The sequence below is a fragment of the Mixophyes fleayi genome, chromosome 6 (assembly GCF_038048845.1).
Source record: "Mixophyes fleayi isolate aMixFle1 chromosome 6, aMixFle1.hap1, whole genome shotgun sequence".
Lineage (NCBI taxonomy): Eukaryota > Metazoa > Chordata > Amphibia > Anura > Limnodynastidae > Mixophyes > Mixophyes fleayi.
The window spans coordinates 36585123-36597576 of NC_134407.1; the positions used below are offsets into that span (position 1 = coordinate 36585123).

The following is a 12454-nucleotide window of genomic DNA, read 5'->3' on the forward strand; positions in this document are numbered from 1 at the left end:
CGCTTTTTGGCTTCGTTCATGATTTTGGAGCTATTTGGAAACATAGGGGTTACCTAACATCATCAGGAACACCTATATCAGATGCACAGACGGTTAAACAATTAATAGAGGCCATACAGTTACCAAAAGAGGTTGCAGTTATTAAGTGCCAGGCACATACAAAGCAGACTGATGAAATATCACTAGGAAATAGACTAGCAGACTCAGCAGCTCAAGAAGCAGCTTTAGGGATGCATCTACACAACCAGTTGATGATTTTTATAACATCACATTTGAGTACTTACGACAATGTCAAGAAAAAGCTAAACTAAATGAAATTAACACATGGAAAATGAAACAGTCATAAAACAGAGGATGGAATTTGGGTAGATGTGGAAAACATACCACTACCACCAAAAATGTTGTTAGCAGCTCTTGCAAAAAGTGCTCTTGGGTTAGTGCACATGGGAGCAGATACATTACTAGGATTGTAAAATCTTATTGGTATGTCCCAGAATTTAATAAAGTGGATAAGTGTAAATGTGAAACATGTATAATTTGCCTCAAGAAAAATGTAGGAAAAACAGTACCCACTAAGATCAGACATTTGCCTAATACAACAGGTCCTTTTCAGAGGTTATAAATCGATTTAATTCAATTGAAAAAGATAAGAGGTTTACAGTATGTGTTGATTTGTGTCGATATGTTTTCCGAGCGGGTCAAGGCCTGGCCAACTGCCTCAGACACAGTGCAGTTTACCGCTATAAAGATCTTGTAAGAATTTGTATGTAGATATGGTTTACCCAGAGTCATTGAGAGTGACCATATAAGCCATGTCACAGGAAAAGTGTTTCAAAGAATGTGTGAAATGATGGGAATAGATTCCAAACTTTACAACCCATATCATGCCCGAGCACCAGGAAAAGTTGAAAGAATAAATGGTGTAATTAAAAATAGGTTAGCCAAGCTTACAAAAGAAACCAGAATGACATGGGTAGATGCACTCCCCTTAATGTTTGATAGTATTAGAATCACACATAAACCTCCACTCAAAATCTCTCCATATGAGCTGTTACTTCAAAAAAGATACATTACTTATCCACAGACTGACTTAAATCTGCATCATGATCTAACGGTTCAGTATGCCAAACAGTTGTCTAAACAATTGCAGAAGCTTCAGCAGGCCCAGAAGCACATTCCACCAAAATCAGCTCTTGGGCCTGCACACAATACAACCTGGAGACTATGTTATGGTAAGAAATTTCTTATGCTCTGGTTTTCTTACACATGGATGGGACAGGCCATAGCAAGTTCTACTAATGACTGATATGGCTGTAAAAATTGCAGAGAAAGACAATTGGATCCACAGTTCCCTTTGCAAATAGGTCAAAGACCCAAGCTTAAAGGCACCAAAGGACTCAGAACTGAACGCAGATAAAACTGTCATTACCAATCATCACCAATCAACCACGAGGCTTACATTTGAAGGAAGATTTCCGATGACAAAAGTATGATAACAACTCTGAAAATGATTCAACATGGTCATGGTTAAATCCAAGTACATGGTTCTCTGAACTTGGAAACTGGTTATCTCAGCTGTTGTATTCTTGCATGAAATTTATTTTGGTAGCAATTGTGGCAATATTGTTACTTTATGCATGATTGAAGTGTGGTTTGTGTTGCATACAAAGACTTGCGAAAACCAAACCTAAACCCGAGAACATTATGGTGACAGAAATATACACTCCCATTTAACTAATTATACTCACATGAAAAAGTGCCTTTTTATGTGTATATTAAAAGGTGGAAATTGTGAAAGCAATGATTAACAAAAATCTATATTACCAATTACAAAACCAATATTACTACTAATGAACTAATCTTATGTGCCTGTACTTTTAAACATACTTGCCAACTCTACCGGAATGTTCGGGAGACTCCCGCATTTTGTGAGGGTCTCCCGGACTCCCGGGTGAGTGTGGCAATCTCCCGAATTGTGCCCACTTCCCTAGGAAGTGCCCCACTTCCTAGTGAAGTGGGCAGAATTAGGGCATTTGCGTAATAACATCACAGGGGGCAGGGCCAAAATAAAGCGATTTTTGGCGCCCCGCCCCCCTCACGCCCACCTCCACTGGCAGGCTCCCGGAAGAGAGCTGAAGAAAGTTGGTAAGTATGCTTTCAAGAGAAATGAGTATGTGTCATTTTTAGAGAAAAACAAGAAAAAAACATATTACACAATACAGAGAGCAAAATAAGTTATGTAACACAGATAACAAACACATGTTTAGTAAATTTCCTTGACTTTTTATTTCATAACAGGATTAAGTCGAAAAATAAGGTACAAGGACATGACAACTTAATGAAGATAAATGATAGAAAGGCCTTGAAAGTCAGCTTTGACACAAATTCGGAGGGGGTCTGGTTTTGGCAATGATAATTAATGTTTTTAGCAATGATAAGTAGCACTTGTCTATAAAAGATGTCTTAACTAGAAATACATGTTTAATTGGCATTGTAACCTGGGCGTATCTGCTCCATTCAGTACGGCTGAATATTATTATTATCACTATTATTATAAGGAAAGAAATATATATTGGAAACCTGCTCATCGTCCAATTATTACTTACAGAGAAGATTAAAGAAATCTTACTCAAAGCTGAGAGACGGGAGCAAAAATATGTAGCTTATATTATGGGTGTAATATACCTGAGTTGTAGGTCCTTTTTTATTGGTGTGTCTGGTGTGTGTGAGAAAGGTGGTGACTGTATCTGTTATCCCTGTAGTTGCATATCATTTTTGCTTGTAGTTTGCACTCATTTCCTTATAGTTGTTGTTCTAGTGATCAGTTTCTTTGTCTTTTACTTTCTTTCTCCTTCTAGTGAGTGTGTTGTGTTTACTGTCCTGCAGATAAGTGAAAATAGCAAAGGAAGAGATTGTATTGGGTTTGAAGGAGATCCTAGAAATAGGAATTGTCAAGGGGAAATAAAAAAATCAGAAAAAGGAAGAAAAAGGCTGTTAAAAAAGTCAAAGATAAGAGGAGGACTTTGAATCTGAGATACATGTCTGGTAGAGTAGAATAAACTAAATATAATCAAGTTAACCAGAATGATATGTTACAGTGATTCTGGTGGCTGTAGGTTCAAGGGTGAGGAAAAACTGTAGTATCAGTAAATGGGAGAGATAGAAAGTGGAAAGAAAGGAAAGTGCTGAGAAAGGAGAGGAGGAACCAAAAATATAGGGATAAAGTATTCCTGTGGGTGTGTTTTTGGGAGATGGGAGAAGATTATAAAATAAGAGTTGGAGGACAAGGAAGTTACAGTGAAGGCTGGAGATAAGTAAAAGAGGTGTCTGACATAAATGGTGGGAGGGTGGAATGTGCATGAGGGAATTCATGGGAGGGGAACGATCAGGATAACCTAAATAGGTGAAGAAGTGAGAAGAGGAGAATAATATTTACAGAGTCTCTTTTTTATTGTTCCTACCTACAAGTCCATAGTGTACTCAGGGCTTGTGAGACATGGTAATGTGTATTGCTCAATGCTCTGTTAAAACTCTGTTGTATAACTCTGGTGCTATTAGAAGAGCAAAATATTGTAAATAGCTTGAGTGTTCCTAAAAGAGCCTTTTTTTTCATTGTAAGCAATGTAGAGGTGAGAAGGATTGGAGACAATCTCCTTACCTCATTGGGCCTGAGTCATTAAGGAGAGTAAAGCATAAAAAAGGAGTAACATTTGCACCTGGGCAAAACCATGTTGCATTGGAGGGGGAGGTAAATTTAAAATGTGGGGACAGATTTATAGTTGTGGTAGGGCATGTCCTATATCAACTTCAAATTTCAGTGTAATAATAAAGCTATTAAGTATTTGTGTGCTAGATGAAAAACAGACAGTATTTAACTTATGTGCAAAATAATAAACTAATTTGCACCCCTTGCATTGTAACATGGTTTGTCCCAGAGAACATTTACTCCTTTTTTGCCTTAATGACTCATTCCCACTGTGTTTCTGTCCAGAGTCCGAGATGGCCTCCTTTAGATTGAAGGCCGGGTGCATTGGAATGCAGATGCCAGGGTCCTGTGGGTTTGCTGGTGCAATGACGGTCCTGTGGGTTTGCTGGTGCATTGAGGGGAGTTGCCAATGCATTTATGATGCTCTGTGTGTGGACTTCTTCAGGAATTACTGAGTGTGTACATGGTGTCTCTTTTTAAACATTGAATTGTTCAATAAGTGGAAGGGGTGTGAGGGTAAAGGAGGCCTTTGATTCCTTGTTACCAAGTGGCGTAACAGACAAGCTAGTGACTACTGATAAGTTACCTCCATTAGTGCAATAGAAGAAGTATCCAGTTGTGATGAAGAAAGTGTTGGAGGCAGCGGAGACGTAAAGATGTGAATAAGATGCTATTTTTTTTTGCAGACCTCTTATTTGGTTTGCCCTGTTTATTTTTTCTCAGGTCAAAGGACTAAAGTTGCAGTCTTTTTCAAGAACATAAAGAGCAGCTATGTCTGCAGCAATAAAAGCTTTAGGCAGTGGATCAAAGTCCACCCATATTGGAAGGGGGAGTAACCTGTCCATCAAATGGTGAATAGCTTAACGTAGAACATCCTAATAAAGCTGTTAGCCACTGAAACAATACAGAATGTGCAGTTGGTAGGGAACAAATGTATGTCTCTAGTGGAAAGAGAAGACCTGCTTGTGGAATTGCAGGGGTCATGGGTGAAGTACCAAGGGTGGCAGCAGAGGCACAGCTAAGCAATATGTCTGTTTAATACAGCAGAGTGATTATGTGTCACTGTATCACAGCAGTATCCATGATTCAGACAAAAATATACCATAGGGCACTTAGAAGCCCAGATAGCAAAGGAAAATATACTGTGGGAACTCACCAAGCCATGTGGAAAACAAACTTTGACACCTTTCCAGAGCAGAGCCTGCCCTGTGAGTTTAAACCCTGTGAAGACAAGCAGCGTGCAGCAATTATTCAGCTCCTCTGATTCTTAATGAGTACAAGACAGATGGCAAGGTGGTATCCCCGTCAAATGGGAGGGTTAGGAAGGAGCGAGCATAGGGTAGACAGCAGGAGAGCGTGTCTAGAGAATAGCAAGGCCGCATCAGATCTCCTTTCTGATACCAGAATGTTAGTTGCGGAAATGTTGCCCACCTGGCTGGGTCTGTCATACATGCAGGCACGAAGAGTGGCTTGTACATCCAGGAGCTGGGTACCTTTAGCCACCAGAGCCCAAAAGACTGCAGTCACGACCATCTGCCGGTGAGCAGGGAGCTCAATGCAATGTGCAGGAGGGAATTGGGTTTTGGTGAGGCTGAAATGAGGAGATAGCGGGATGCAAGCCATGTCTGGACACTTATCTCTGTTTAGTAAGTCTTGTACTGAGGTCTGTTTCTGGGGTCTGTTGGGTCAGCCGAGCAGCTTATGTAGAACCTCCACTGGGGATATGGAAGAAGCATGCTGGATAGTGGGCCATATCAAGGACCGTGGAAGGTGCTTCAGGTGGGGTAGAGTAGAGATGATCAGGTCTCAGGATGACTGCAGAGTGAACGAGCACTTTTTGCCATCACTGCCATACAAGAACTGTTGCCCTGCAGTCTTGTGGTGGAAAAAGCAAGCAGGTATTAGTTGGGTGAACCCTGGATGATTAAGGATATAGTAGGTGCTGGCCAGAGGTAAAACAAAATGTGCCCACCATCTGCAATTTGAGTTTTAATAAATGTATTGCCAAGTATATGAATTCCGCAATCTGATGATTATCATTAATCATTAAAAAGGGATTTTTTTTATTTATAGCATTTACTATTTGCTTGTTTTAATTACTAAAATTGAGTTTTTGGGAAAATCATTAAGGTTTGAAGACTATGGGAAAGACTTATTTTATGATGGAGGTAATCCCAAAGAGTGCGTGCGACCCGAAAAAAGTCCTCTAGCCAGGAATGGGAACAATTAATGAGTGTATAAGACCGAGATCATGGACAGAGAAAAAAATATTTTAAAAATTACTGGGTACAATAAAATGTCTTCTTTTGAATTATTTATCAGCAAACTATGAGATAGAGAAACAAAATAAAATAAAGTATAAATATAAAATACAGTATAGCTAAAGGTCATAGTCATCCTGCATCTCTGGAGCATTGGTGTTTAGTATCTGGGTCCCAGAGTCTAGAATTATAATTTATTACATTATAATTAATTGCTACACTAGGTTCCCAACTGATCATATTTTCCAATATACACAATATAAATGAAGCAAATCTCCTACATGCTATCTCAATCAGACTGACTGCTTTTAAATACACCAATCATGAGATAAGATAAGTAAGTCGTTTTGCGCATTGGTAGAGTATATTGGATTTACCCAGTGTAAGCTATACGGTCACAAATCTATTCATATGCCAGTTAATATATAATATTATGTATTTCATTATTATTTATTATATATAATGTTAAAAAGTTCTGATATTGTCTTTACTGTGATTACTTGCTAAAATCATTTCACATAAGGTTATATTTGTTACTGTGACCTGGAACTTATAATTTGTAACTTATGACTGATCCATTGTGCACTACTCACAGCAAGCATCTTTATCCCATCTATAGCCACCTTGTTTTATAACATTAGATAACTAAGATATACAGTTACTGGGGGAATACATATAAGGATAATATGATTTTTGTATCAAAGTAAGATTGTAATATAAAGGACATAGTCATACTATGAAAAGTTTGAAATTTACAATCAAATGTGCACCAAAAACTTTCGATACTTAAACTGTATCTCCATCAAAATGTATAAATTCACTAATTCGTGTGCTGGGGAAGCCACTGTATGTTAAAAAAAAAATATGTTTCCAAGTGATTTGTCAACTCTACAGTTCAGAACCTGAACAGGTATTTGCTGTTACTGACGTGTTATATAATATAATGTTAGTATTTAATTACAGGCAGACAGACAACATAGGCATTACCTATTAGCTGCTGCTCTCCCTTTGGCAGTAATGGTGTAAATAGATTCTGGGTACTGCAATTTAAACTGCATGTGCCCCAACTGCCCTTAGCTTAAAATGCTTTTGCTGCTCCCATTTCTACTTGTTAGATAGTCCCGAAGTCCAGTCAGAGCATGGTTTTGGCCAGAAGCCTGAATCCAACAAGCTGCAATCATTATTTTTATTATTATTATTATTATTATTATTATTATTATTATTAATAATGGCTCAAATGTGATTTACTTTGCACTTTGATGTGTACTATTGGTTATTTACTCTCAGGAAAGAAAAGATACAAAATAATGACAGGATTCCAGAACAATATAACAGAGTTTACTATCCAGGGATTTTCAATTCTTCTTCATTTGCAATTTCCACTTTTCATTCTGTTCCTATTAATTTACCTGATCACTGTGTTAGGCAATGTAACCATTTTTACTGTGATTTCCCTAAATTCCCACTTATACACCCCAATGTATATTTTTCTAATGAATCTTTCATTTGTTGACATTTCGATTACCACTGTAATTCTACCAAATTTGCTACATGTTCTCTTCACACAGCAGAAGAACATTTGCTTCATAGGGTGTATGACTCAAATGTATTTTATTATATCCTTGACTATGTGTGAATTTCTACTGCTATCAGCCATGGCATATGACCGTTATATTGCAATCTGTCACCCTCTTTACTATTTTGTACGGATGAACCAAAAAAACTGTGCTTGTCTTGCCGCTGCCGCATGGTCCATTGGTTTATTAGACTCTGTTGGAAATGTAGCCTTAATATCTAAGCTGGATTTCTGTGCATCCCATGTAATTGATCATTTTTTTGTGATATTATGCCACTGCTCAAGCTTTCATGCAGTGATACATTTAATGTAGAAATTATGATTTACATTGAAGGATTACTTTTGACTTTTAACTCCTTTCTGCTTATTACAGCTTCATATGTGCGTATTATTTCCACCATTCTGAAAATACAGTCATCAGAAGGACGATATAAGACCTTCTCTACCTGTACTTCCCACTTGACCTGTGTGCTTATATTTTATGGGACAATCATGTGCATGTATCTGAGACCCACATCAATCTTATCACCAGAACGAGACAAATTTTTTTTTACTTCTCTACACTGTATTGATTCCACTGCTGAATCCTTTTATATACACTCTGAGGAATATTGAATTCCAAACTGCATTAAGAAACCAGGGACTAAAATATATTTCTTATTTTCAGAAAAATTAAATGTCCAACAATGCTCTAGATGCATGTAATCCTTTCTATATGGACCACTACACCTAAAAGATACTATAAATTGTTTCTATACAAACGTTACTTGTAACATACAAAAAATGTGTATGGAAGATTTCAGAAAATAACATTAGTTTTTTTTTTTTAGTCTAGCACATGATTATTCCGCTAGGTAAACTCAATGAAAGAAATTGAGTTAAGACCTATTTTTTGGGATACACAAAAAAGATTATATACAATGCTCAAGGTAGCACATTACTAAACATTTTATCTGTTATTATAATATAACATTTATATTTACCATCCCTTATTATGATAAAGCTACTTGTATTTTAGGTTTTGTGGTCATTTTTTAGATTTTTGAGATTGGTATGCTGCAAAGTGTATTCAGTGATATTTTACTTGCCAATATTAAAACGTTGTCTAATTTTACAAGGAGATTATGCTGCAAACGATAAAGCTATGTAAATTATATAGCGTTACTTAATTTATTATATTTATAAGCTCCGTAAAAACAAAAGAACACAAGTTGGTATCAGAGAAATGGATACTAGTCAGAACAAATACTCTAAATAATAATATCTTTTTCACAACAGCAGAGCTTTATGTTTTGTAGAAGTACCAGTGATACAGTCTTGCTTTGTCATTATGCACATTTACAATTTTTGCTGAATTATATAGTTTATGAACAGAGATGGAGTGACAATGATCAAACTCAACACTTAAGGCTGAATTCTCCCTACCAAATGTGCAACATTTCCGCCAAATGCAGAATATTTTTGAAAATATTGCTAATCTCTAATGTAGAAATTGTGCTGTGTCTTAACAGCAGATGTTGTCAGATGCACTATACAATTTAATGAATAGCAATGACATCATGCACATCACTTCATATTTGCACCCAAGTTATGTATGGTTAAAGCTGTGCAGGTAAGTCATTCATTGTCCCCAGGGCTGCCAAGAGGAATTCAGGACCCCGGTACAACAAATTCATGGGGCCCCCTTATAGTTGAGCATGTAATAAAAATTTGCGCTGTGGCGGCACAAATGTTTCTGTGGGTGTAGTTATACTATTTGGGGCGTGGTTATGCATCATTTGGGCATGGCTAGCAGGTGAAAAGTGCTAGGCCACCATCCTACAGAAAACAAACCTGCATTTTTGTGTACACCATTGACACTAGGGTGCAGTACCCGCTTGCCGGAGCGTGACATATGTCCCAGCACTCCTGACTTTCAGGACATCTAGCACCATAGTGTAGTATAGAAAGAATGCAGTGTGTACATAAAGAGTTCACAGTCTTAGCCTGCCCCTTACATTGGGAAGAACACTCACCAAAAATCTGGATTGTCCCACTAGAATCACAACATTTAACAGACTCTCCTACCTGTTCTTCTCACTTTCACCACCTGTGGCTGCTGCTTTCTTTAGTTGTGGCTTGTCTGGATCCTGGAATGTTGGGGGCCCTATTTGGAAAAAAATGGGTGCATTTAGAAAATTACAACCAGCCCCGTTGTTAAATCAATAGCACCCACAAGTAATAATTAGGCCTTCCTCTAGCCACATTAAGATAATAGTATTCACATTTAATAAATAAACCTATTCCCTCCCTGTAAACAACCCCAGCAATAAATTAATAGTATTTACAATTCAGAAATATAATTTCCCGCAACCATCACTGCCACTAAATAGTTCATACTCACATTTAATAAAGAGACCTCATTCTCCACAAACTCACCCCCACATTCAATAGCCCCCAAGCCACCCCATTTTAAATTAATAGTCCCCACTATTTAATTGCCCCACCATCAGCCCACAAACAAAATAGCACCCTGTAATTAGCCACCACCTACCTCACACACACACTACATTGCCACAAGCCCCCTCTGCCATCACATAACACATCCCTTGCTCACTGCATATGTAATATTTCTGTTGTTGTATAGTGGTATGGAATATGATATAAATAAAATATTAATTTATTTTTTTCTTTTACTATTTCATGGGTATAGTTAATATTTGTTGTATTGTTTATTGGTACAGAGTATAGTCTGCAGACTCACAATAGGGAAATCTATAAAAATCATTCACAATCACTAAAGACTCATTTTAATAATTGGGATGTAATTGAAAAGTCGACGGTCAAAATGTCAATAGTGAAAATATCTACACTAAAATGTTGACAGTCACAATGTCTACATGTTCATAAGCTCAACACTAGATGTCACTAGATTTAAAATGGCAATACATGGGGAAAAAAATTATAAGAAATGTTAAAAAAAAAACAGCATGCCCCCCGCAAACAGCTTAACTAACCTGCTAGCGTAGGCTGGTACTAGCAAAACTGGGGGGGACAAAATGCATGGTGTTCCCCTGATTTTACTATTGCCAGGACTAGCCTTTGCCATCCTAGGCTGAAGGCACTATAACAGGGAAGCCCACAGCTTGGAGTTCGCCCTGCCATAATGTCAAAACAGCCCCAGACAGGTCCGCAAGCTTCGGCAGCACTAGGGTTGATTAAGCTATTTGTGGGGAGGGGGACAGGACATTTTTTATTTTAACATTTCTTGTTTTTTTTGGTATCACATGTGTTATGTTTTAAATTTAGTGATTTATGTCGACCTAATGAACATGCAGACATTATGACTGTGGACATTTTAACAGTGTAGACATTATGACTGTTGAGATTATGTTGTACAAATTTCATACCAAACCCAAATGATTAGTTGATATGGGATGTATTTGGTGGCAAGTTTTATTTTCTTTATACAGTGCATCAACATTATTTTGTTTTGTTTTTATTATTATGTTGTTTTGTTTAAATATATGTGATTTTATTACATTAGAGAAATTGAAATGTTATGTAGGGGAGACATGGTTTTATCTTGTCACAAATTGAGCTTCTTGTGAATATGTACTGTTAGAATATTTACCTGCGATATTTACTCCATTCTATACCATTCTCCATTAAAAAACAAACATAAAAAACAAAACCAAACAAAATATTAGGTTATGTGTTGCACATAGACTTACACAAAACAAATTCATAACTCTATTTTGCCCACTTTAAAAAGACATTTAGATATAAGTAAAACTTTTCATGGAACTATTCACCATCTTGGGCCATTCGTTCGATTTTTGGTAAAATAATTCTCAAACTGTAATTGCAGTTATAAACAGAAAAGAAAATGTAACACAACATTACAAGTAAAAAAAATACAAATACATTCAATTTCTTATTATTTTTTACATTTTTGTGTAAACTTTGTTATTCAAAAATGTTATTTTAAACTTAACATTTTTGTCATGTTTTCTATTAAATATTCCTTGGAGTGAAATGTTTGTAATTTATTTTGTAAATTGAATTCTGAATCGTTGTATTTGCTTAACTGTACTCAGATTTTATTTTAGTCAGCTCTTGTCATATTCTTACATTATCAAGTAACCTACAATTATCCAATTCATTCAACATTTCTGGTGTTCAACATTTTATTAAACAAAATAAAAATACTTGGATGTCAATCTCCTGAAAAATACAATCTGAAACCTTATGTTATGCTGGGTACACACTACAGGGTTTTCAGCCAATTACATGATAAATGATAAACGACCATTCGGCCTGATATCGCATTAGTGTGTATGATTCAACGATAAACAATTATTGTTCCAAAGCTCATCGTATCGCTTCATTTGATTTTCAAACTGAACTAAAAATCTCGTTCAACAATGGAACTATGTTGTTACAATTCTGCAGTGAGTATGCACTCATGACCGGCAGAGCACAGATCTGAACATATATCTTGTAAAAAGTAAATAATGTATACACATGACTCGTCATGCTGATCAGGACTCAGCCTAACTTGCAACATCCTAGAACAATCTAATCTAAACATCTTCTCCCATTTCACAGCACATCACTGATACTCCAAAATAATGCATTCATCACATCACTTCACAATCTTTCCCAAGTCACCATATCCACACAAACAATTTCATTACTAACCTCCACATAATTATCTAGAATTCCCATATAACAATATTCACAGTATTAGTTCATACTCAGCCTTATATGGAAGGCAGTACTCTTTGTGTAAATCAATGTGGTGAGGAGGGGTGGAAAGGTGAAAGGGAGTAGATAGATGTGGTCTTCTCAGAATACATTCATGTATCAAAAGACATAGGCTGGGTACACAATATAGGTTTTTCAGCTGGCAATTAAGTCAAACGAGCG

The 12454-nt window shown here is 36.7% G+C and overlaps 1 pseudogene; it reads left to right on the forward strand.

Moving 5' to 3' along the window:
* The first annotated feature begins 7274 nt into the window (after nucleotides 1-7274).
* On the forward strand, nucleotides 7275-8219 carry LOC142095307 (olfactory receptor 8H1-like; annotated as a pseudogene).
* The last annotated feature ends 4235 nt before the right edge of the window (nucleotides 8220-12454 follow it).